The 27,179-nt window shown below is 49.4% G+C and overlaps 1 long non-coding RNA gene across 1 annotated transcript in view; it reads left to right on the plus strand.

Moving 5' to 3' along the window:
* Positions 1 to 325: 325 nt before the first annotated feature.
* Positions 326 to 27,179, plus strand: part of LOC308534483 — a 56,470-nt gene continuing 29,616 nt past the window's right edge. The window contains exons 1-3 of the long non-coding RNA XR_013997199.1: positions 326 to 485; positions 1,568 to 1,831; positions 23,450 to 23,578. This is a non-coding gene — a long non-coding RNA (uncharacterized lncRNA). The remainder of the gene's footprint in view (positions 486 to 1,567; positions 1,832 to 23,449; positions 23,579 to 27,179) is intronic.

Here is a 27,179-nt window from a genome sequence, read left to right on the forward strand (position 1 = left end):
AAGACTAGTCGGCACCCTCGCCACAGTCTCCATTTGCCCCGAGAGAAATATGGAAGCAAGGTCAGACGAAGGGGGGGGTGGGGGTGGGGGGACTCAGGGCGTCCCGCAAAGACTTGGCATCTCCTTCCGAGCCGGGGTGGGCGGCAGACGTCCTGCCTCAGGCCGGGGGTGGTCAGCGTGACCTGTCAGCCTCCCGCCGCGCAGCAAACCTAGGTCAGATTCTGGGAATTTCCAACGCGGCTGGCAGCGCTGCGTCAGATTTTCCCGGACGCCGGCGTGCGGTGCCCGGCGCGGCCGCTGGGGGGCGCGGCGCGGGGCGCGGAGCGTGGGAAGCGCGGGCGCGCGGGCAGGCTGAGCTCACACGCCCGGGCAGCGGCGGCGGGGCCGGCGTCCGCAGCGGCTGCGCATCTCGCACCTCCCGCGGGGCGCTCCCGGGGCGGCCGGGCGGGTGGCGCAGTCCCCCCGGAGGAAAGCCGCCGCGGGAGGTAAGAGCCGAGCTCCGGCCAGGTGGGGGGAGGGGGGTGCACCGTGGGCCGGGCCTGCGGGCGATCGCGGAGAGCCCGGGGCAGGGGTGGGCCCCTGGGCGCGATGCACCGGCCCCCGCGGCCCCACCCCCGCTGCGGCGCGGCCTCCGGGCGCAGCTGCCTTCGCCGCGTGGGTGGCGGCGGTGCGGCCCGGAGCAGCCCCGGGCGGTCCCCGGGCTCTGGGGCCGGGGCCAGCAGGGCGGGGGAGGGGGAGGAGCAGCCCCCCGGGGCGTCCCGGGGGCTCCTGCCCACTCCCCACCTGGCATTTCTCCGCTCCGCAGTGGGCGTGGTGCCCGTTTGCTGCAGAGCGGGCGCCCGGAGTTGTGGAAGGCTGTGGGGGATGGAGAGCGCCGAGACAGGTGGTTGAGGGGGCGAGAGATGGTGCGCAAAGGCTCCTGATATTAATGCGTATTTCTCTCCCCCGCCTTCTTCAGGGGGCTCGGAGGTGCATGTGGGGGAGGTGGGGGAAGGCCAGGGGCATGGCTCAGGAGAGGGCAGGCGCTGTGGGGGGCTGCTATTGGGCTCTGTCTCTGTTCAGCTGCCCCCACCCCACCCCCAAATAATAAAGTGGGTGTGATGGTGAGGGTGGAGGAGTTTGATGAAGACCTGGCCCAGAACGGTGCTAAACTGCCCAGGCTAGCCGCCTGGCTCCTGCGTGCGCATCTGGGAGCCCCAGACTCACAGCACTCTGCAGAGACTTGGGGAGAGTGTGGGGCGGGGGTGTGTGGGGGGGGGGTGGGGGGGCAGGACTGTCAGAGATCGAAGCTTTAGCAGCTGAGGCAGCCCCAGAAATAGGGGTTGGGGGGGAGGGAGGTGGGACTGGACGCAAGGGCGTCTCCAGGCCTACAGCCCAAGTCCATAGGTGGTAGGTTGTCAGGATGTGGTGGGAGGTGGGGGACTTAGGGAAATTGGGTAATGTCCTGAGCGCCCCCCCCCCCTTTTAGCTTTATTTGCAGCCATAGACCAAAATTTGGGATTCATCATTCAATCATCAGTGCACATTTTTTCTTTTTCTTTTCCTTTTGGTTTGTTTTGTTTTTTAGAGGACTGGAGAATGACAACAGAGGAACAGAGGGACACCGGCCCAGCCAATCCTGAGCTGTGCAGCACTTTCCCCCAACAAACCCAGAGGAGGGGGCTGCTGGCTCCCCGCCCCTCCCCTGCCTGTGGCCCCCTTGCTGCTCCCCTGTGGGAAGGGCAGCCTGGCCACCTGAGGCTGCAGGGGCAGAGGCTGGCATGGGCCAGGGTGGTGATGGTGCCGCAGCCCCTCCCGGTAGCCCAGCGTGGGAAGAAGAACGAAGAGCCAGGCAAGTCTCTCTCTGTGTCCTCTGGGGTGGAAGGAGCAGGTATAGACAGGGCTGGGGCGGCCAGGGCCTGGTGATCCTTTGGCATTGGTGGCGAGAGGGCTGTTCCTTCCAGCCCCTTGGGTTTGGTTCCACCCCTGCGTGCTTATTGGTGCTACCATGTTATATAACGCTTATATAACCTCCCAGGGCAAGCGCTCTGTCTCCACTCCCAGGTCACGCAGACACTGTGTCCATGGGGGAGGCAGGATCCGTGGAGGCTTGTGGGTAGAACTACTCCCCCCATTCTCAACCTGGCTCTTTCATTCTCCTGATCCCGGACATAGGAGGGGGCACGGAAAACAGGGGTCCACTCCACACCAGCTGTCTGGGGCTGAGGAGGGGGAGGGGGGGTGGCTGGGCAGTCTTCCTCACCTTCTTGCCCTCTAGTCCCTGTTGCCCAAGAGGCTCTGGTGGAGTGGTGCCAGGCTTGTGCTTTGAGATCAGCTTTTTGTTCGTGGGGCCCCCTGGCGTGGCAGATGGGTGTGGTGAGACGATCCCCAGCATGTTGCAGTGGAAGAATATATGGTACATCGTGTTGGATAGAGAGAGGCAGAAATGAGCTCCACCTTTGACGTTTTGAGCAAGAGCGACTAGAAAGATGGTGGTGGCGTTATAAAAAAATTGGTGCAGGCCTAGGGGCTAGGGGATGGTCAGGGAAGGGTGTACGGGGAAGTGGATCAGAAAGCAAAGATAAACATGGTGTTCTTTTACTGTACTCTCCACTGGGCTGTCCCTGGTTACCAGGGCAACAGAAGCAGTGATGAAAATCATGCCTTTCCTTCAGTGGAAAAATTTGGCTCCTCCTCCCACCTCTTCCTTCTCTAATCGCCTGCGACCCATGGGGAGGGTGATGTCTCCAGGGATCAGAGACCTCAGCCTATCTTCGTCATGCCCCCTATGCCCAATTTTTAAAAATGATCTCCCCCCTTCCTGCATCCCCCGTCTCCCCCAGAGCTTGGCAGTTACGTAGGAGTTGGAGTGGATGGAGGGGGAAGGGCATGGACGTCATTGCAGAACCGGGCGAGCAGAGCGTGGGCAGAGATGTGGATGCAGGAATGACTGGCACATGACGAGGGTTCGGCATCGATCAGCGGGATGGAGCCTGTTTCTGAGATGGTGGGTGAGAAGGGTGGGTGGGAGGATGGAGGCCTGCAGAGCCTGGCCTTCTGGGCTCACAGTGGTAGGGATAGGAAGGCCCTGAGGTGTCCAGTGTGGTCATAGCTCCTGATGAAAGCTAGGATTCATTCATTCAGCACTGATTGCGCACCTGCCATGTTAGGTCAGGCTCTGGGAACTGGGAAGGCAGGTCAAGGACTGGGCCTTGACCTTGAAGAGATTGTGGTGGACGGCAGGAGGATGGGGAGATGGGGGAAGATCAGCCTGGCCTTTTTACAAGCTTAGAGTCTGGGTCCCAGGCGGAAGACTGGCAGTATTCCAGACTGGAGGTGATGGATGAGGGTGGAGCCAGTGGGAGTGCAGAGGAAGAAGTAATTCAGAGAGCCATTTTGGCTTGGGGACAGGACAGGGGAAGAGACGGTACAGACATTCCGAGCCTTAGTGATTGACAGAAATAGAAAAATCAGGGTTCAAACTTCTTTGGGGGGGAGCCATGTTTGTTTTGGTTTTAGACATGTTGCGTTCCAGACGATGGCAGAGTGCCCATCCGGATAGATATGTTGATGTCAGGCAAATAGAGTTTGCAAGGGAAATCTGTTCTGGAAAGAGATTTGGAGGAAATAGTTGTAAAGTTTTGAAGGTGCAAGGTGGCTGAGAAAGTGTGTAGAGAGAGATCCCAGGGCCTGGGGCTTCGGCCCAGCATTGGGTGAGGCTGTATGTCTTGTTCTTGTTTATTATCCCAAGGGCCCGCCCAGACTGCTGGACCAGTTTCTGCTGATGAACACCCAAACCACACCCTTTTTTGAAGTTCAGGTTTCTATTTAAGTTTTCTTTTCTCTAATAACTATGACCAGGAGGATATGTCCTGGAAGGATTTTATATATATATTCAGAGGCCCAATGCACAAAATTCATGCAAGGGGCTCGGCCTTCACAGCTGTGGCAGCTGCCTCGGTCCTCACAGCCCCAGCTTCATCTGGAAGGTCATCTGGAAGGACATCCAGTCTAATTAGCATATTATGCTTTTATTATTATTATTATTATTATTATTATATATCCTATATAATAAAAGCATAACATGCAAATCGACTGAATGGCGGAACAGCAGAACAACCATCCAGACGACCATCCGGACGACCATCCGGGACCACACTATGACACCCACTGGCACCAGCCAAGGCAGGTGTGATGTGATTGGTTGGGGCCTGGCCATCACCCCATGATCGCCCCACAGAAGGAGGCCCAGGCCACTGACCTGGTGAACTGCGGCAGGTGGGCGGAGCCTCCCTCTGCAAGGGAAGCCTGGGTCCCGGGTGCCAGTAGCCAGAGGGCAGTCAGAGGGAAGCCTGGGTCCCGGGTGCTGGAGGGAAGCCGGTGGCAGCAGCCAGGGGAAGGAAGGCCTACTCTTGCATGAATTTCGTGCATCAGGCCTCTGGTGTGTATGCATGTGTGTGTGTGTGTGTGTGTGTGTATATATATGTATATATATATATATATATATTAGGGGCCTGTTGCACAAAATGATTCGTGCAATAGGCCTTTCCTTCCCCTGGCTGCCAGCACCGGTTTTCCTCTGGCTGGAGCCGCCTTCAGCCTTCGCTTCGTGCCTACGTATGCAAATTAACCGCCATCTTTGTTGGCGGTTAATTTGCATATCTCGCTGATTAGCCGAAGGGGGGCATAGCGAAGGTACGGTCAATTACCGTGTTTGTCTATTATTAGATAGGATATATATATATATATATATATATATATATATATTTATCTATTTATCTATCTATTTATTGATTGATTTACTTTTACCCTCTCCAAGCTCTCTCATTGACCTATGCTCTTAGAGCAAGGGTCTCAAACTATGGCCTGTGGGCCACATGCGGCCCACCAAAAACATTTGTTTTTTTACTTCAAAATAAGATATGTGCAGTGTGCATAGGAATTTGTTCATAGCTTTTTTTTAAACTATAGTCCAGCCCTCCAACGGTCTGAGGGACAGTGAACTGGCCCCCTGTTTAAAAAGTTTGAGGACCCCTGTCTTAGAGGTTACTGAAAGTTCCCAGGATGTGGTATAGAGATGTGTTATAGGCCCTTAGTCTCCACCATCAGGACTGTTGATTCTGGTTCCTTTTCAGTAATCACTCTAGAGCAGCAATTTTCAACTGGTGTGCTTCAAGAAATTTTAAAACATATACTATCCAACTCTTTAGTCAGGGTCACTGACCTCTTTTACCTTAGATTGTCAAATTAAAAAATGACAACAGCCAACACAATAGCCGTCTGGTGTGAGTGCCCTGTCTTGAACCATAATATGGAGTTGTATCTTATTGGTCACATTGCAGAATAAGGTTGCTTCCGACTTGTTCATTCTTGGTACCAGAAATCCTTATATACAACTATAGGCACCTGATTTGTTTTAAAAGTCACTTTGGAGCAAAAAAGGGTAGGTAATTTTTTTAATAAATGAATCAAAATTATACCTATTTTTTTTTTTTTTTGGTCAGGTCAGCAAAACATATATTTTTTGGTGCTTTGCAGAACTTCAGTAATTAGTTTATGTGTGCTGTGGGATGGAAAAGGTTGAAAATCACTGCTCTAGAGGATTAAGAGCACTGGACAGAGTCAGGAAGCCTTTGCCAGTTACATGATCTTGGGCAAGTCACTTCCTTTCCCAGACCCTAGCTCTTTTCATCTCTAAAGCCTTTGGGTGTGATGTCCAAAGCTTTTACCTCTTTTGCCCAGGTTTCTGATGCAAGCCTGACTTTTCTTCTCGAACTAGCAACCCAGACTTCTTTAGTGTCTTGTGGGAGGGAGGAGCAGGAATGGAGGCCTGGTTCCCAGAATAGGGACCTGTCTCCAAAGTGGGTGGGAGTCCTCCTGGTGGAGGGAAGGTGGCCTCTACTCCTCTTGGGATTTGGAAATGCAGGAAGAGCAGGAAGAGCAGGAGTTGGCAAACTACAGCCCATGGCCAGATGCCTGCTTTTGTAAATAAAGTTTTATCAGAACACAGACATGCCCATTGTTTATTTGTCTGTGGCCACTTTCATGCTAATTGGTGTAGTTGAGGGCAGCAGGTCTTCTAATAATGTTGTTTTGTTCAATGTCGTTTTATCGTAATACCGATGGGGGGGGGGCGGAAATTGATTCCTGACTGTATGGAGTTTCCCAGTGCTCCCCATGTCTGTGTGGGTTTTCTGGGGTGCTCTGGTTTCCTCTCACATCCCAAAGATGTGACTCTTAGATGAACTGATGTGTCTATATTGTCCCCTCTGAGAGGGTGTGGGTGTGAGTGTGAGTGGCCCTGCATGGAAGGGCGCCCTGTCCTTGGTGGGTGCCTGCCTTGTGCCCTGGGCTGCTGGGGAGAGTTCTTGTCAGCCACGACCCTGAACTAGAGTAAGCGGGTTGGAAAATAATGATCTTAATTGTTCTTATTCATCTTTCTTAAATGTATATATAGCTCACATTTATTTCCATGTTTAATATTAGAAGTGTTTTGGGTCTTTATTTAGAAGTTTGGTGATGATTTTGTGACCAGAAATATACCCTAGGAATTAACTCTTCTTTTATATCAATTCGCCTGTGGTGAAACTGGTTTTGTTATATGCCATGTCGGTTCAAGTCACAGTTTCCAAGAACCTATCCATGACCTTTAGTGAGAACTTACTGTAGTTGCAACAGAGACCCTATGACCCATAAGCCTAAAATATGTACTCTTGCCTTGTAAGAAAGCGTTTGCCAACCCTGCCCTCCACCCCCAGAAAAGTGCTTGGATCTCCGCAGGGGATGCTTCCCTGGCTGGCTCAGAAGCCTGGGGTTCTTGAAGAGTCTGCCTGGGGCCTGCTTTTGTGGTCCCAAGAGAGGATGGTGTGGCCATTGAGACAGTAGACCACTGGATCCGCCTAAGCCAGTATCCTGTACCTGGAAAACCCCTGTCGTTTTCAGTCCTACCTCTGGAACCTGGAGGTATCTCACCCCGCTCCCACACACATTTCTTTTTTTAAAAAATATATTTTATTGATCTTTTACAGAGAGGAAGGGTGAGGGATAGAGAGTTAGAAACATCAGTGAGAGAGAAACATCGAGCAGCCGCCTCCTGCACACCCCCCACTGGGAATGTGCCCGCAACCTAGGTACATGCCCTTGACCGGAATTGAACCTGGGACCCTTCAGTCCGCAGGCCGACGCTCTATCCACTGAGCCAAACCGGTTAGGGCCCACACACACTTCTTGGAGCCTGGAGGCCTGAATTCCTCAGCAGGGGTGGGGTGTGGCCTTGGTGTGACAAGGTATTTCCCAGGACCCTATGGAGCATGGCCCAACCCAAAGCCAGTGTCTGGCAAAGAGGGTCATGGGTCCCTCCGAGTCCCACAGCACGTTTCTCTTGCTACCTTTGCTTTGTCACTTCCGGCCTCACTGTCCCTTTAGCGCCAAGGCCCTGGAGATGCAGCTGCAGCGAGAGCTTGCCACCCAGCCTGGTTCACCGGCCCGAACCTGGCGCGCGTCCACTCTGGGAACCAGGCCCTGCGGCTTGGCGTTGGTGGGGGGTGTGTCTCTGTTGGCTTGGGGCCAGATCACGACTGGGTATCCTCGCAGCCAACCTTTACGAAGTCCCCTTGTGTCCTGGTTTCCACCTCTTTTGACTTGGTCTTGGTGAAACTCCTGGCAGGAACAGGGCTCATATAAAGTTCCTGCTTTTGCAAAACAGCGGCACAACCATCTGGTCACTGGCTGCTCAGGGCTGGGTTGGGAAGTGAGACCCTTTGGTGGCAAAGGGGAACTGCGTGCTGGGAGCAGCGGATGTCAGAGGGTGCCGCGGGGGTGGGGGGGGGGGCTTTATTACCCTTGCAGCTGGAAGGGAGGAGGCTGGCAGTGGGAGGGAGGGAGCAGACGACCAGAATAGCAGAGACGAGAGCAGCTAAGCACACTCCGAGCTGCTGTTAGCTGGCCATGGTGAGCCTGGCGCTCGGAGCTTTACTTCATGTGAACCTCCCCTACACACACTTTCCCCCGAGGCCATAAAATAAAAAGGTCCTTATCAAAGCTCCTCTCCGTAGAGTTTCCGGTGACCTCCTACTACATGGGCTTACACTGATGGGGCACTGACTTGGGGCATCTGTCATCTACCTGATATTGACTATGGATCTGGGACTGTGAAGCTGGGAGGATACAGAGTAAAAATAAAGGACTCACAGTCTGGTCTGGAGGCACAGGGACAGTTGCTCCGGTTTGAATGCGCTCTGCACTAGATCACAAGCTTCCAGCACCCACGCCTCTGTCTGTCCTGTGCACTTCTGTCGCCCAGCGTGGCACACAGATGTTCAAGGACGGCCCATCCTTGTTTGGTCTGTCCTGGAAACATGCAGGAGGGATCAGAAGGGGTGGGTGGAGGAAGAGAGGAGCTCATGGCAGCAGGTGGCACATTTGGGGGAGGATGGGGTGCACATGGACATGCTGGGGATGCGAGTAAGTAAGAAAGGGATATAGGAAGATTGACGCCATGTGGGAATGAGAGGCTCCTTTGTCATTAGGGCGATGAGAAAGGAGGAGAATGACCTGGTACAAAGAGGTGGGTTGGGTGCACTCACGTCATTGGAGAGGGCTGGGGGAGAAAGGAAAGCCAGCCAGTGTCAGGGAAGGTAGCACTGGGGCGTGCGAGTGGAAACCAGTGAGAGAGGAAACAGAGGTGGAGTCTGGTGGTTACGAGGTAAACATCTTGCCCCCAACCATGTTTGCCGGTAACTAATAGGCCTGAAGGCAATTTCATTATAAAAGTATAAAAGAACGAAAAAGAAAAGAGGGACATTTAAAAGGATACAATGAAACATGAACAAAGCAATAACAAAATTAAAAGGCTTTATTGTGAAAAATGAAAAGATATCGTCTTCGAAGTCTTCCATTCATAGTATTTTACACTTTCTTTTTTTGCTTGTGGATTCGTCTCATTCAGAGTTTCACTTTTTCACTAAAATTTCTTCTTCCTTCATTAAGGGAGGTGTCAGTTTCCAACTAAAGAATCAATAATTAATGCTCTCAAAGACTGTGAAGAATTAGCAGCTGCCTCTTTTGTATTTTGAACAGCCTGGCAAACTTTTGGTTTTGATGGATGGGAGGACTCACTGGGCTCACCAAAGGATTTGCAAACTGACCTGCGATCATTTTCTAGTAGAGTATGCAGTCTGGCCATATATGGAGCTTTGTAATCTGCTGTATATGTAGCTGTTATCATCCACAATTTTAAGACCACCATGTCTGCTTGTCACTTTATATATAGATCATTATGAGGCTGAGATTTATATAATGTAAAAATGGGAGTAATTGTGAGAACTTGGTCCATGGAGAACTGAAACCAAAGTGACAACTAAGTTAAATGCACGAAGTCTGCCAAATGTAAACCAAACTGTCAGCTAGCTAAGATACTTATGGTGGAACAACCTTGAACCCGTAAAGGCATCTCCAGGCCCGGAGTGAAGGCGGAGCTGAAGCAGGTGAGTCCCAGGTGATGATCACGGCAGTGACGAAGAAGAGACAGGACCCCCAGCTCTGTCTGCAGGTCACCTTGGAAATGACTGAGTCCAGGTATGACCCTGACTACCACATTTTCCTGTAGGGGGGCAGGTGCAAGGAAATGAACTGCAGTTTGAGATTATGGTTATTTTTCTTTTTAACAGTCTTACTATGGGAAATTTCACACACAGTCCACCCCCCAAAATGTATACACACTTTAAGAGCTAATAGCTCAGTTTTGAAAATGACATGTATTTTAATAAATGCTGACTCTATAATTATTCAAAGTGTATGTAAACCTTTTTGGAGACACACTGTCCTTATGAAGGTAGAGAGAGTTAGTATAAGAAACTTCAGTGTTCCTGTCACTCACTTCCAACATATCAACACATGGCCCCTGTCGCTTCATTGATAGCCCCGCCTACTTTATTCCTTATTCCCTTCTTAGATTCTTTTACAGCAAATCCCAAACATCATATGACACCATAAGTACTCCACTGTGTGTCTCTAAAGCACAATACCTTTGAATAACATACCTCCAGTAGTGGTATCACCCCTTGCAAAAGCACAGTTTCCCAAATATCGCCAGTATTTTCATTTTCCTGTTTGTCTCAATTTTTTTTTAATAGTTGATTTTGCTTGAATCAGGCTCCAAATAAGATTCACACGCTTCCTTTAGTTGATGATTAATCTCAAAGTCTCTGTTAATGAAAATTATGGTCATTCTTCAAAGAATTTAACAATTCTGCCTTTTAGATTTATTTAGCTGTGTCCCTCTATCTCCAATCAAACTGCCACCACAGTTTCCCTGAGTTTTATTGAACCATTTTGTGATTTCTGAGCATTCATTTTTCCTCATATTTGTGGTTTAATATAACTAGTCTCTTTTTTTTTAACATATTTTTATTGATTTCAGAGAGGAAGGAAGAGGGAGAGAGAGATAGAAACATCCATGATTAGAAAGATTCATGGATCGGCTGCCTCCTGCAAGTCCCCCACTGAAGATCGAGCCCACAACCCGGGCATGTGCCCTTGACCGGAATCGAACCCGGGACCTTTCAGTTAGCAGGCCAATGCTCTATCCATGGAACCAAACCAGCTAGGGCATAACTAGTCATTTTTTTTTCTTCCTTCAATAAATATTTTTTTGAGAGACTGCTCTGTGCCAGGCGCTGGGCATACAGCTGTGAGAAGACAGGCAGGGCCCTGCTCTCACGGAGCTGACAGCCTGATCACATCAGAGCTGTTACGGGACTGCTTGCCATCTGTCTCCTCCACGTTGGGGGGCCAGGACCCTCACTTCTGTGCTATACAATCTGCCATGTTCTAGGACTTAGTATCCACATTCTCTTGCTGTCATTTTATTTATTTGTTTAATATTTTTATTGATTTCAAAGAGGAAGGGAGAGGGAGAGAGAGCTAGAGACATCAATGATGAGAGAGAATCATTGATCGGCTGCCCTCCTGCATGCCCCATACTGGGGATCAAGCCTGCAACCCAGGCATGTGCCCTGACCAGGAATTGAACTGTGACCTCCTGGTTCATAGGTCGACTCTCAACCACGGAGCCACGCCAGCCGGGCATTGCTGTCATTTTATGTGGGGTGGCCCGAGGATTGTTCAAGGTGGCTTCTGTGGCGAGCCTCTGTTTCATCACCATGTGGCTGGGATCCTAGCATTGTTGCTGACCGCCTTTGTGTCTGTCCATTTATTCAAGCCACTGTTGGGTTGAGTCTTTATAGCCAAGCAGGTTAAAATGGAATGCTTACTTCACTGGCGGAGTGCAGGGAGGCTGAATGAAAACCTCTGAAAGGTGCTCTGAATGGTGAAAGGGCTCAGCCAAGCTGTGCTGCTGTGCTGTTTGAGCAGCTGGATGCTCTGTGGCTCTGTGGACACTCCAGGTTGGTTTGGGGCCCTGCCTGTTCTGACCAGGCGACCTGCCTAATTAGGCCCATTTTCTCCATTTGTTGTTCTTTGCTGAGCCGTGTGGTATCGGGTAACCATCCCTCCTCAGGAGCAGAATCTGATAGTGCCGTTCAGGCCTGCCTTGCTAATAAAACTATAAACTGGTTTGCATTTCTCTGTGTAAATAAACAATCAGACTTATATTTGGTCCCTGGGACACTCTTGATTTTGATAACAGTTCGTGATTCTTGTTATATTTTTCTAACTTGCAGTTCCGATGCAGCTCTATTGCAGTGTCTGGATTGTAGTGTTTGAGCCTTTATAAAAAATAATCTTAGTAAATAAAAACATCTATTCTCAGATACAAAGACTAGTATTCTTTTACCTCTTCTAGATATTTTATTGTATACTTCACATAATACAGAACATGCTAGTATAAATTATACCGTGATATGCATGCCACTGAAGGCTACCTAGTTTATAATTTGATAGTGTGCTTTATTTTCTTCCAATTAAGTGGTCTTTAATTATTTTGATTATGCACCCATATTGGTTAAAACTTTTTTTTTAAATATATTTTATTGATTTTTTACAGAGAGGAAGAGAGAGAGATAGTCAGAAACATCGATGAGAGAGAAACATCGACCAGCTGCCTCCTGCACATCCCCCACCGGGGATGTGCCCGCAACCCAGGTACATGCCCTTGACCGGAATCGAACCTGGGACCTTCCAGTCCGCAGGCCGACGCTCTATCCACTGAGCCAAACGGTTTCGGCTGGTTAGAACTTTTGAGAACTCCTCATATGTGTGTGTATTTATAATTTACATATAGCATTGCTGTACTGATAGGTTATCTACATTATGAAACACAAAGTTTTAAAAACAGGTTGTGATATGGTGTGTTCTCAGCCGTTTCCCAGGTAAACATTGAGGTCCGGTCTGAGGATAAACCCCTATCCTTCGCACTGAATTCCATCCCTCTTCTATATCCAGGAATTGCTCCAGGACTTCCCTTTTCTCCTTTTTTTTTTAAAATATATTTTTATTGATTTCAGGAAGGAAGAGGGAGAGAGAAACATCAGTGATAAGAGAGAATCATCATTGATCAGCTGCCTCCTGCACACCCCACACTGGGGATTGAGCCTGCAACCCGGGTGTGTGGCCTGACCAGGAATCGAACCCTGCCCTCCTGGTTCATAGGTCAACACTCTACCACTGAGCTACGCTGGCTGGGCTCCCTGGCCTTCTTGCATCACCAGTTTTCCCTTCTCTACTGGATCGTTTCCATATGCTATTGTTTTCTCATCTTAAAAAGTTCTCATTGACTCTAGCTACTGGGCATGTCTCTGTCCCTTACAGAGTTTTCATTCCTTGCTCTCTTCCTCTCTCGAATCCCTCCAGTCAGGCTTATCCCTACCACTCGAATGAACGTGCTATTGTCAGGGCTGGTAGTGACCTCCGTGTTACTACCATGAAGGTCACCTCTTAAGCCTTCATCATAGGAGCTTCAGCAGTACTTGACCCAGCTGGCCATACCCTTTTCTTTGAAGCTCTTCCTATCAGTGGCTTCAGGACACAGTTTTCTGGTTTTCTGCCTGTCCTATGGCTCTCCCTTCTCAGTATCTCATCTCCCTGACCTCTAAACATTAAAAGGCCCGGGGCACCTCCTCTTCATCTTCTCTCTTTCTCTTTGTGATCCTCTCTCCACTCATGGCTTTAAATACCATCATGAACAATGTCTAGAATTTGCTTCAAAGTCATCCTGGGAGATAAACAAGCCTGACCATGAATAGATAATGGTTGGAGCTAAGTGATGGGTACCTGGGGCTTTCCTATACTGTCTCAAATTCTCTTTATATCTGAAATTTCCCAGAGTGAAAAGTTAGAAAAGAAATCTACATGCTGATGACCCTCAGTTATTTGTCCCAAGCCCAGCCTCTCCCCTGAACTACAGACCTGACCTATGTCTCCATCTGCCTGCGTAACATTTCAACTGGGATGTTAATAGACATTTCACACACCCCAAATGGAACTCCTGATTTTCCCACACAAATACGTTCTTCCCACAATCTCCCATCCCAGTTATGGGAATGCCATCATCCAAAACACCTGTGCTCATGACGTCTCTCTCTTTCTTATGTCCACCCAATCCAGCAGCAAATCTTGGGGGCTCTCCCTGCAATATACCTGGAGTGTGACCAGTCAGAACTACTTTCCCTGTCATCGCTCTGGTCCAAGCCAGCATCACCTCTCACCTGCTTCTCCTTTACCCCTGACAGGCCGCCATCCTCACAGCAGCCATGCAACGTGTCCCATCGTGCCCTGCCATGCTCAGAACTCTGCATGGGCGTCTTTCCTCTCTCAGTGAGAGCCCTGGTCCTTAGAGGGATCCGCGAGACCCTGTAGCTCATCAACATTATCCCACAGAAATATAACGCGTGTGACACACGAGAGCCACATATGTAATTCAACATTTTCTGGAAGCCAAACTAAAAAAGGGAAAAGAAACATAAAGTAATTTATTTAACCCAGTATGTAAAAAATATGTGACATATACAGGGGTGGCAAAAGTAGGCTTACAGTTGCTCGTGTGGAAAAAGACATGCAGGTTCTGATCATTACAATAGCTTTATTATCTCAAAAGAATGGCACATGCACTTGTCATAAATGCTCAAATTGCCGGCCTTCATGATGTCCACCTTCTTGTAGTCTACTTGCTGTGCACTTAGGCACAGAGTTCTCACCTGCTTTTGCCCACCCCCGGGTTTTCATTTCTGATCTAGATGACGTGGTTTTTGCCATACTAACTCACACCGAAATTTGGACGAGGTATATTTCCTATGCTCGGTGGCCTTGTGGGGCTCATGGCTGCCATATTGGAAATGCAGGCTTCCGTGGTCTGGCCCTGCTGTACTTCTCTGTTTTTATCTCCTCTACTCTTCCCTTTTTTTTATTGTGCCCCAGCCAGACTGGCCTCCTGGCTGTTCCTCATACAAACTGGGTGTTTCCTGTTTTAGGGCCTTCACACCCCTTGTTCCCTCAGTTGGGAGCACTTTCCCCCAGATGGCCCGCAGCTGACTCTTACTTCCTTTGGGTCTGTGCTCAGATACTACCTTCTCGGCCAACTCCACACCTTTGCTGGCAGTATTCCTGTTATTTTGTATATTCCCTCCCCCCCCATCCTCCACCCCCCCCCCCCCCACACACACACACACACTGGAATGTGAGTTCTTTGAGAGCAGGGATTTTTGTCACTTTTGTTCCCTGCTGTATTTTCAGAGCAAGGAACAGTGCCTGGCATATATAAGATAGGTGGGTGTTGTTGAAGAATGAAATGAAATGAATTGTTAAGAATTATTTATAGTAAGAACCGAATTAAATCAAATGCACTTTATTATTTCACAGTATCTTGCTGTCATATTTTGCAATATAGCAGATTGATGGTCTGGCTCAAGTCGGGGTATTTTGAAAGAGACCTGTTTATGAAGAGGTTATTATGGGTTCAGTTTATAGGATAAAGGAATCAGGACCCCTGCATTTTATTCATTTCATGGAGACTTTTTTTTTAAGTGTGGACATTCTGTTTTAAACTTGTGCATAGATACAGGATTGTACAGATGACGTCCTTACATTGAATTTGGAACCATGATCACATGATGGTGGAAATGACTTCCAAATACCTGTTTCTTACATGCTCCTTCTGTGACATGTCTCTGGCAAAAAAGAAAGGTTTTCTTACCCATTTTTGAAATGTCACCTTTATCTTAAAAGGACAGATAAAATACTTATTTGATTAAAATGTTCATTGAGTAGCTTTCTCCTGACAAGTGCTCATCGCAGAAGAGGTCAGCGGATTTGGGGACCTTGTTTTCTGGTTTAATAAACACAGCCTTTGAGTTGAGCAGCTTGGGTAGTTCACCATGAGATCATCAGTGACGGCGTGGTCACATGATTTGCTGGCCTCACCCTCTCCTAATGACGACTGTTATTTATTGTATTGGAGATGACATCCTTAAGTTTGCTTAACTGGCCACGTGCAAACCGGATTAAAGTCCACAGACCACGGGGGTGCCACTCCACTGTCTGTCTGTGTGTTTTGGATCTCCTACTCAGATACAAGTTGCCTCCTGTACCTTAAATGACGGAGACCACCCGACACAAATTGAAGGAGTGCACCAGTGTCAAGTCATATATTAATAGTAAAGCTTAGTTCCTTAATTTCAAATAAAAGCAATTCTAAATAGACATTCTAGTTCAGTGATGGCGAACCTATGACATGCGTGTCAGAGGTGACATGCAAACTCATTTTTTTGGTTGATTTTTCTTTGTTACATGGCATTTAAATATATAAAATAAATATCAAAAATATAAGTCTTTGTTTTACTATGGTTGCAAATATCAAAAAATTTCTATATGTGACACGGCACCAGAGTTAAGTTAGGGTTTTGCAAAATGCTGACACGCCGAGCTCAAAAGGTTCACCTTCACTGTTCTGGTTCTTCACCCTCATGGATCTTGTACATGCCATCAAGGGTGGTTGCTCCCATCGATTCTTCTATATTAGTCTTGCCTTCCAACCACCTTTCACTAATATTTGTTGACTGACTAGGGACGGAGAGCAGCTCCATTTTCTGACCTTGCCACCCTAAGATTCTATTGGTTAGACAACAAAGTCCAGTCGTTAGATTTCTGTGGTGGCTTCTAGAGCCATTGCTTTAGCAGTGTCGAAAGTACTGATACCATTAGGGAAAATAGCCTTGCAAGCTCGATGCCTCATTCTGGATCTGACAGGTAGCAAAGGTGGTGGCTCCTTGAGGCCCCGCCATGCTGTGACTCAGGTGGTAGGTGATGAGTGTGCTGGCAGAGGTTGCTGGGAGAGACGGCCCAGGCCGCTAGAGGAGCCAGCTCTGTTCTAAAAAGAGAGAGGTGATACGTCTTTGAAGCATTGTGACACGTCTTCCATCAGCTCGCCAGTCTGCTGAAAGTGCGTGTGCAAGTACGCTTTTCATCCACCTTGGCAGTCCAGGACATGTGCCAGCTGGATATGTACCCTCGGAGTTATTTTCCAGCTGCCTTGGCCAGAAGCACAATTTAAGGCAGGGGTGGGGAACGCCCAGCCCACGGGCCATTATACTAGTAAGGCCCACAAAATCATTTCTTCTGGCCCTGCCAAGGCATTAGGGGTGAGTTGATTAAATGTTTGAGCAAATATAGCAGGCTAAGTTTTAAGTGGATAATTTTGTGTAGCCCGTGAATGATGTTATATTATCCAAATGGCCCTTGTTAATAGTTGGGTGTTGAGAGTGGGACTTCTTCCCTCAGAAGTGTAGTGCAGTGGCCCAGGGATGAAGGAGGAAATGGCTTGTTGGAGAAGGTGGTCCACATTCTCTGAGGGGTGCACGTGGTGGAAAGGGGCTGTGTATTGCAAAGGGAGGGGTGGTCTCAGGAGGGCCTTGACCAGCTTTCTAAGAATTTGATTTTGGTGTATGTTTTTTTATAAATATATATTTTATTGATTTTTTACAGAGAGGAAGGGAGAGGGATAGAGAGTTAGAAACATCAATGAGAGAGAAACATCAATCACCTGCCTCCTGCACACCCCCTACTGAGGATGTGCCTGCAACCAAGGTACATGCCCTTGACCGGAATCGAACCTGGGACCCTCAGTCCGCAGGCCGACGCTCTATCCACTGAGCCAAACCAGTTAGGGCATGATTTTGGTGTTTCTTAACCTCTTTTGACGCCAGTTCTCATTAGGGATTGCAAGGAAACTATAGTCTCTGTCTCCAGGAAAAAAAAAATCACAGCAGCACGATCTGGCATCTGCCATCAGAGGACTCCCAGGTCCGCCATAGGCTGGGCAGCCGGCAGCGCTCCAGGGCTCTGAACACGGGACCAGACACTTGTTCGCCCTGGAGTCTTTGGAATGGACTCAGGTGAGCGTGCAGCACGCAGGCTTTCTGGGTTTCCAGGGCACTGATGGCGGGCGGGCAGGCACTCTCGCGGCCCCGATGAGCTCGGGGAAGCGATGGAGCATGGGAGTGTCTGTGCACTGGCATAAATGGAGCGGTCCAGTGTCTGCTCTGTTTATTAGCAGACAGAAACGTTTACCTGGGAAAGGAATAAGAAAAAGGAATCTTTACAACTCGCTAATTCAGAATGTGGAATGCTAACTTTTTAAATATATATATTTATTTACATTTATTTACATTTATATATGCATATATTTATTTATTTATATATTTATATTATATATAAATATACATTATTTATATATTTATTGATTTCAGAGAGGAAGCGAGAGGGAGAAGGAGAGGGAGAGGGAGAGGGAGAAGTAGATAGAAGCATCAATGATGAGAGCGAATCATTGTGTGCCTGCCCCACACTGGAGATCAAGCCCACAACCCCGGGCATGTGCCCTGACCTGGAATCGAACCATGACCTCCTGGTTCATAGGACGACGCTCGACCACTGGGCCAGGCCAGCCGGGCTGGAATGCTAGCTTTTTGCTGTGACGTGGTTTCCAGCTCAGATAGATCCTCAGCCAAGCAGTAACTGCGGATGTAGAGAAGCAGCGTGTTTCCCGTCTGGGAACAGGGATTGTGGCAAGGGCTCCTTAGGGTTTCCCATCACCATGGCACAGGGATCAGAGGACTCCTTCGCTGTCCTGGCCCAGGAGGGAGGGCCGCCCGCAGGAGGAGGTGGCGAGATTTCACGGGCTGCTTGGAAAAGCACAATGACTAGGTTGAGGACAGTTTAAAATTGGGTTGTTTTTGTTCCTGTTCTCATAAAAATTTCTATAAAGGGTTCTGTGTACCTTCAGTTAAAAAACAAAGAAAGAAACCAAACTTCCCGTCCTTGAGGAGTTTGTGGAGTGTCTGATCTACAGATGGGCTGTTGGGAGATTTAAAAAACCCAGTGTGGGCCGCGCCGTGTTGACATTTCTGCGTTTGTGTGTCATAGGCGAGTTCCTTCGGTGGAGGGACGAGGTTGCGGGCGGTGAGGCAATGCTTTTTCCCAATGAAGGACGTGGTTGGAAGTCTACCCTGCGCCCCGCGGTGCTCCATGCTGCCCAGCACCAGCAGGCACCCCTGGAGGTAGAAGGCAGAGCTCCTGAGCTCCTGTCCCCCCAGCACAGTAGGGCGGCAGCCACAGGGCAGGGGGACTCCTGGTGTTTGTAAGTTCCTTCAAGAAAGAGAACGCCTCCTGTTTTCCCCAGACTGGGGTTTAGATGGCCAGTCCAGACCCCTTAATGGGTGGTGAAATCAATTTAGTGGGTTCAGGCCAACATTCAAAAAAATCATAAAAATACTAGATTGCATAGTAAAGATGAATACGATCTCAGGAAACTTGGTTTCAGCTATATATACTCTACATAGACGTAAGTGCTTGTTGTGTGCATGTACCGGGTTACCTTGTAAACTTCCTTTTTTTCTTTTTAATATAGTTTTATTGATTTCAGAGAGGAAGGGAGAGGGAGAGAGAGAGAGAGAAATATCAATGATGAGAGAGAATCATCGATCGGCTGCCTGCTGTACTCCCCACACTGGGGAGCAAGCCTGCAACCCGGGCATGCGCCCTGACCGGGAATCGACCTGTGACCTCCTGGTTCATAGGTCGACACTCAACCACCGAGCCACCGCAGCTGGGCTAAACTTTATTTCTTACTGTGGGTCGGGGTCCAGACCCTGGGCTGCAGCATACGCAGCCCCTCACCACCTCTCTCTCTCTCTCTCTCTCTCTCTCTCTCTCTCTCTCTCTCTCTCTCTATTTCCTGACTTTTTTTTAGCTATTTCCACCCCAGGTCAGGACAGGGAGAGGAAGGCCATCCCGACTGTTGTTCTCATCCTGTTGTTCTATTTCTGGGGTTCATTGGGAGGGAGGTTAGCGTGCAGACACTGGGGGAGGTTCCTGGTGGGTTGGCATGAGTTTTCTCCCCCTCAGTGATCCCACGTGGACCTCTTGTCCCCTGGCTCGTCCTCCCCGCAAAAGGGAGGAGTCTTTCTGGGATCTCAGCTGCTTCTCCTTCCACCAACTGTGCCGGCCGGCCTGCGGGCACTGACCCACTTGTCCTACCTCAAATAGAGGTTTAAATTGGGACCTTTAATCTGTAAGAAGCTTACAGCCTGTCGGTGCCCAGCTGCTCTGGACATCCATGTGGGCAACCTCAGCTTTGCCTGGCTGGCTGCTGCGGTTGGGTTTAGGGGATCCTGGGGGTCGGAAGTTTCATGGCAGAAGCCACTGGACACATGGCCTCCCTCATTGAGGCCTGGGAATAGCAGGTTCCGGAGAGCAGAGTTATTTGGCCAACACTTATTTTGCTGCCGGCACTTACACACGGGTCCTGGGAGTGGATGGGTGGGGTCTGTCTCTTGGGATGGAAAGAGGTGGGGTCTGTCCTGGGAATGAGGGGATGGAGAGTCCAGACACCCATGACCTTCATTGCTGGTCCTGCTGCTCCCGGGCACTGAGCCTGGCTCCTTGCTGATGTGCAGCTAGCTCTGCTGGCTCCACATGGGTTTTCATTCCACAGATAATCATTATTAATCAAGGGCTGTGTGTCCGGCACAGTGCTGGGGGCCATCGGGGACAAATGGAAACATGAGAATGAGGGCCTCCCCCAAACGCTCATTGTCTCTTTGAGGAGACATAGCAAAGCGTTCATCTGTCCCACAGGCAGAGACTTATGTGGCTAGTAGCTGTTTGGGGTAGCAAATGACACAATTCCGAAGTGTTATTGGAGACCTGAGAAGGAGGCGGGCCCTGCGTTCCCAGAGCTGGGCCCTGAATGGTGGGGTTTGGAAGGATGGGGAGAGAGGAGGACATGGAAGGGGGAGGCACAGTGCGAACAGAGTGGGTGGTCCTCCTAAGTACAGGGGCTGTGGAGCCTTGTCCCCTCCCACTTCTTGGAATCGTCCCACTTTCAGTCCTGGAGACCCTTCGTCCTGGGACAACCCAGAAGAGAGCTCTTGGGTGCCCTCTCTTCTCCTCTTTATCTTACAACAACAGCGATCATGGTTCCTGACTTTTATGGAGCACTTACTGCTGTCACTGTTCTGTGGGCCTTGCTGTCTGGTGAAGTCCTTGCTCTCACACAGGTGTTCTCTGTCGTCACGTGCATTGTCCAGTTGACGCCACAGAGGCAGAGAAGGTTAAATAACTTGCCTGAGGTCACAATAGCAAGGACCTGTTTGGGCCAGGAGTCCTCGCCCTGCCCCACCCCCACCCCTGGCAGCCTGAAGGCAGCCGCCCATGGTCTTCACCTACTGCTCCCCTAACTTGTCTCAACATTGGAATACCAGAGGAGCTTTTAAAATTTTCCAAAGCCTGGGCCAACTACTTTACACCCCAGTCCAGTTTCATCACAGTTTCTAGGGGGATGGGACCTGGGCATGAGTTGTGTGTGTGTGTGTGTGTGTGTGTGTGTGTGTGTCATTTTCATTACAGTTGACTTCCACTATTATTTTGTATTGGTTTTAGGTGTACAGCATTGTGGTTAGACAGTCATATACTTTACAAAGTGTATTCCCAGCACCCAACTGGCACCATACATGGTTATTGCCATACAGCAGTTGTTTTTGAAGTTTCCGGGGTGGTTTCAGTGTGCAACCAGCTTTAGAAACCACCCTCTTCACCTCTGAATTTGAGCGCCTGTGAATATTTGATCGAATACATTTTAATCTCCAAGGCAGAGGGGCCCCCCTGAGGGCGTCTTCGTGTCAGCCACCATTCCACAGGGAGTAACTCTAGCCTCTCTTTGAGGGAGCAGGCAAGCCCACCCCCACAGACAGCGTCTGGGACTCTGCAAGAGTGGGGCCTGGGTCGGGTGGAGGGGGCAGAGGGAGGCTGTGCTCCTGGGATCTGTGCCCCCTTTCCTCTCTGAGTGCTGCCTCGGGGCAGAGCCTGCTGGCCGAGCCTGGAGACCTCCGACTGGTTTCTCACGTCTTCTGCTCCCCTGGGCCCCTGACTTCAGCGGGGAAGGGAGAGGTCACAGGAGGGCAGATCTCTTCTGGACAAGTCGTGCTCCTCTCTGCCTGTCCCTGGCTGAACCTGAAATGGACACGAAGAGCAGTGTCATTTTGGTGACTTGGGAACAGCACTAAATTTAGCAAAACTGTAGCTGGTGGGGGGCCGGCCTGTAGGGGGCCAAACCCAGCCCCCAGTGGACGAGATTTATAGTCAAGCAACGCAGCCAGCGTGGTCGACTCTGCTGGGGCAAGTCTGTGGTTACACGGCTTCTAAAGCCCGGGAGCTTGCCAGCCTGGCCCTGGGGATCGCCCTGGCTCTGCCCCTTCCAGACTTGGCTCCGCCCACTGCCCACTGGGTTTGGTCTTCCACCTGTCTGTCCTTCATGTGTCTGGAATTGTCTTCAGTTCCCTCACCTTGGCCTACAAATTCTTCCCTGCCTCTTGACCAAGGCCCTGCGGAGCAAGACATGAGCTTTGGTAGATTTTTCTTCGGGCATCTGGAATCCTAGGAAACCTCTGGTCAAGGTTGATGAGTGGAGCAAAGGGAAGAGTTGGGATCGTCAGTTGAACAAGGTTTTGAGGGTCTGAGATGTCTGTTGCCTCCTCCCAGAAATGTAGCCACATACACGGTGTTTGTATACCCAACAGTCGACGTGAATTGAGATGTGGTGGGGCTGTGGTGGGGCTGTGAGACTGACTTTTGATAGTTGGGAGTTTCTCTGGTCAGCTGTCTTTTGATGTGGGCGTATCTGGGAGGAGGTGGGTTTTGCAGAATTGGAGGCAGAACGTCTTTCCCTCCTGGACCGCCTCCTCCCACTTCCGAGAGCTGATGGTGACAGTTTGCTTGGGGAGCTCTGTTGCTTTCATGCCCGAGGACATAATGACCAGGCTCTGCTTTCTTAGCCCTTTCCAAAGCGGATGATTACACTTTGGCCAGGGCTGGGGTCTGGCCTCTGTGAGACACGGTTTGTTCGTCTAAGGCAGTGGTTCTCAACCAGGGGCAGTTTCGCGCCAGGGGAAGTTTGGCAACATGTTTGGTTGTCACATGGGGGAGTGTTACTGGTGTCTAGTGATAGAGGCCATGGATACTGCTGTATATCAGACAATGCACAGGGCGGCTCTCCCCACAGCAAAGAACTGTCCCATTCAAAATGGCAGTAGTGCCGAGGTTGAGAAACGCAGCTACAGGGAAACCGTCTTGTAGAAAAGGCCCGGAGAGGTCACTTCATCCAGATCCCTGCTTCTGTTGGCAATGACTTAAGAGCTGTCTGGCCACTGCTCTGTCCCTTCGTCCCCCTGCTTCCCCTGTCCTCAGCATTTACAGTGTCTTGTCAAATTGCGTTTCGGTGGTTTTTTCCTAACCTCGTATGGTACAGCTTCCCCTATCATCCCAGTCCAGTCATGCTCCATGCGGTGGTGTCCCTGGAGCGCCTGAATATGCCATGAGGTTGGCATATTTAGAAGTTGATGCATCTGATGCGGACTTTAAGGGCAACAGAAAGGCCATCCAAGCGAAAGTGGAAATGATAGGAGTCTAGCCTGTAGCGGTTTCCTTCATTCTCCCTGTCGCTGAGGTGTTTGCTCTGCCTTGCAGAGGCAAGTTCCACTTGCTAAGTTCTCTGAAATGTAGGAAACACATACTCATTACCCTGGAGAACATGATGTTGCTTCCCAGACAAAACTTCCAACCTGTTGCCAGATACCTCAGCAGCCCAAGGCATCTTATCTGCCAACACCATCCACCTGCGGGTGGTGAGGCTCTTTAAGGCCAGAAATGAGAAGTCTTCCAAAGTGCGGGGCTTAGCTTACTCTAGATCAGGGGTGGGGAATGTCCGGCCTGCGGGCCATGTAAGAACTGCGAAATCATTCTGTCTGGCCCTACCAAGGCGTTAGGGGTGAGTTCATTAAATGTTTGACCAAATATAGCGGGCTAATTTTTAAGTTGATAATTTTGTATGGACCATGAATGATGCTACAAATATGCAAATGGCCCTTGCCAGAACAAAGGTTCCCCACCCCTGCCCTAGATAGGGGTGAGGAGGGGGGAATACCTATGTATGGATTCTAGAACACACTGGCTTTTTATATTTCAGAACCAGCTTCAAGGTTCTTCCTTTGTGACCTCACTACCTGGACTCTTCAGGCGTGAGCAGACCCGTGTGATGTGGGAAAGAAGAGGTGGTGGCCATGGCGTCAGAGGAGCTGGCAGGGCAGAAGCCAAGGTAAGGCCAGGCTGCCGGGAGGTGTACCGGACCCTCCTGGACATTTGACATCCTCACCCCCTGCCCCTGACAGTCACTCCATTTCCAGGAGTGACACCAGTACGTTTTTTTTTTGATGAGTCCAAGGATAAATACAAATGATGTTGGGGTTACCTATTTTGTTTTTTAACATTTTATTTAAAATTTTGAGTTTTCCGTCTTTGTTGGTGGCCATCACGGGGGTGGGGGCTGATTAGATTGGCAAATCCTGATGTTCACTACTTCCTTTATTCTGATGCAAAGGACTAAAATGATGGTTGTGTGGGCTCAGGAGCCAGGTTCTAGGTTACTGCTGTCTGAGTTGGCTACTAGGGCAGTCGAAACCAGACGCCTCCGAAGTCCCGTTCAGTGATGGTAAACATCTGAATGGATTGGATTGTACAGATGAACGTGTGTATATTTAGAAAGTCACACCCAATAGAGAAAGAACCAGCTTGCTCATCCCACCTGCAGGTCTGAGCCCACCCGGGGTCACATCCTCTTACTCCGTGATCGGCTGAAGTCACTTCCTTCTGTACCCAGGGCTGCCCACGCCCAGCCACTGTTTCCTGCACGGGGCCAGGAAGTCAGGTCACGCCCCTCCTAACCTCATGGTAGCGTATAGTTATCTCCGCGTGTTCTGGGTTCTTTTGCCTTGGTCCCTGAGCCTCCTTAACTTAGTTACCACCTTGCTTCCAGATCCTGACTTTGTCCCTGAGTCCCTGGCTTCTGCTTGGACTTCCTGGCTTCCAGGCCCAGAGTCACTTCAATGCTCTGGCAGCTACTGGAATCGTAAGCCCTGGCTGCGTTTGGAGCTGTGTTTTCTCCTCCATTTTCTTGATTTTCACTCCCTTCCCTCCTGGCCCCACCATGTTTTTCTCATTAAAATATGTTGTTTCTCAAAATTACTCCTTATTGCAACATGCGTCTATAAAACCCAAAGACGTTTTCAGACTCAGCCTCCTAGAACATAGAGCTTGGTAAATTAATTTGGAGTGTTGAAAATGTATTTATTTTATATGGTTTTGAAGTTTTAGAGAGTAATAACTCTGCCATTTATGGAAAGGCAGTAGGAAAGTGATCAGAAATGTGTCTTAGATTTCATGGAGGCACTAAATTTAAATCTATTGGCAACAACCCATTTGGATGAACCCATTTTTCCTAGTTTAAAAAAATATCTCATATTACTCCCCTCCTCCCCCTCTCCCCCGAATATTTTTACTTAACATATAATACATACAGAAAAAAAGTGAAAAATCCTAAGCATTTAGCACAAAATGTGCACAACCTGTAAGCAGCTTCCAGGTCAAGCAAAGAAATAGAACATCACCAGGCCCCTCCTCCCCCGAAGTAGCCTTGCACTTCTTTCTAGTTACAGAGCCACCCTTCCCAGGGTAACAACTCTTTCAACTGCTGAAGTCACAGCTGTTTTGCCTGCTTCTCAACTTTGTATACTACGGATCACACAGTGTGTCCTCTGTTGTGTCTGACTTCTTTCACTTACTATTTCGTGACATTCATCCACGACGTGTGTCATTGTCGTTTCCCATCCTTGTGGCTGTGTAGTATGCCACTTTATTAATAGGCTACAATTTATTACCCGTTATATGGTTGGTGAATGTTGGAGCTGCGTACAGATTTTGACTGTTACAAACAGTGCTACTATGAATGTGTTTGAATATATCTTTTACTTGTATTTTTGTGCATCCACACATCTGTATAGGTGTAGCTGTGCTTGGCAGAGGTAGGTAGTGCCAAAGCAGTGGTACTAATTATACTACTACTAGCAAAGTAGACAAGTTCTGGTTGCTCCGTGTCCTTGCTAATGTTTGGTATTATCGTTTGTTTTCATTGTCCTCATTCTGGTGGGCATGAAGTAATATCGGACTTGGTCTGAACTTGCATTTTCATAATATTGGCTATTTGGGTGACCTCTTTTGTGAAGTGCCTCTTCAGATGTTTTGCTCATTTTTCTATCAGGCTACCTGTCTTTTTCTTATTGGTTGGTAGGAAGCTCTTTATATAGTGTTGAATATATGTATTGTAAATATTTTATCCTCTCAAAAGCTTTTGGGATCCATATCTTTAATGACATCCCCAAGGTTAACCCATGTGAAAGCGTTAGGATTCTATGTAACCTTGCACAGGTATCTTTATTCTTTATTATTGATGTTGACATTGTGGCTTCATTCTGTCGGCACGTATCTACAAAGGCACTATTGAGATATTGGTTGTGTAGGGTGGGACAAGGACTCTTGAAGTTCTTGGCATAGTTAGGTCACATAAAAATAAAAATTATTGATATGCAAGAGCTTGCTATGTGCCATACACTGTTCTAAGCATTTTACATGGACTGTCTCATTTATTCCTCGGACAATCTTATCACTTAGTTACTGTTATTCCCCATTTTCAAGTGAGGAGACGGAGGTTCAGACAGGTTTTGTAAGTACTGAAGGCTGTGTAACTGAGATTCTTGCTGCAGAGCTCATGCTCTGCAACCATTGTGCTACATAGAAAATTAGTATCTTATCAGAACGCCTGACAGAGTGCCTGGCACATAATAAGTGCTCAATAAACACCTGTTGAGTGAAAGACTTTGACTTGGATGAAGTCTTCCTGGAGTAGGGAAGCTTGTTCTGGCGGCAGAGGGCCGCTGATGAGAAGCAGCTGCGTTCGATCCCGACGAATGTCTTGCCTAGACAGTGCCTGCCATGGACTAGACATCAGAGTGGACATTTGTGGAGTGAATGACTCAATCACAGACAGATTGGAAACCCAGCTTGCAGCAGGGGGGACTCAGAGGGCCCTGCGAGGACCAGGGCCAGGACTGGCACGTCAGTAGGGGCCATAGAGACAGCCCAGGGAGAGGCCAGAGTCCAGCCAGCAGCATCCTTGTTGCACAGCCACCAGGAAGCCCAGTTGGTGGTAGCAGAGCAGGGTCCACTGTCAGCAGACGAGGCTGTCCCAGTTATGGGCAGTCAGGTCAGAAGAGGTCCCAGCAGCGGTGCTGGGCTGGCAGAATCCAAGGGCAGGGAACGCAAAGTCACAAGGTTGCAAGCAGGAGAGGTTCAGGCCGGCAGGAAGGAGAGCCAAGGAGCACTTGGGGGGAGCCGTGGCCCTGGCTGGTTGTGCTCCTGAGAGAGGCCTTGCTTCTCAGGCTGCCAAGTACCTGCGAGGAGCACGCCAGCCGCAGGCCGGGCCGGGGAGGGCGAACCAGAGACTCACCCTGTGCTAGAGGCAGAAGGAGCCTTCATGAGGGTCCTGTCCAACGCTTCCCACAGCAGGTGTGCGAGGGGATTAAAGCTCGTGTGCGAGGTCACCCAGAGCCAGTGGTGAAGCCGGCATTGGAAGCCGGCACTGCTGATGTCTTCCCACGCCCTCGCGTTTGTCTGTCCAACATTAAGAGGTGGTGGAAATTGTGATTCTGGGAAGGAGGAAGGACGGAGACAAACGCTTTCCAGAGGAAGATGGAGAGGACATGGATATGGGGAGAAGAGGATGAGGTGTCCACAGGACCCGCTGGAGAATGGCAATGCAAGTGATGGGCCTTTGGGACGGAGCTTCTGGGATAGCAATCCCAGTC

The sequence above is a fragment of the Myotis nattereri genome, assembly GCF_964212035.1.
Source record: "Myotis nattereri genome assembly, chromosome: 18".
NCBI classification, from domain to species: Eukaryota; Metazoa; Chordata; class Mammalia; order Chiroptera; family Vespertilionidae; genus Myotis; species Myotis nattereri.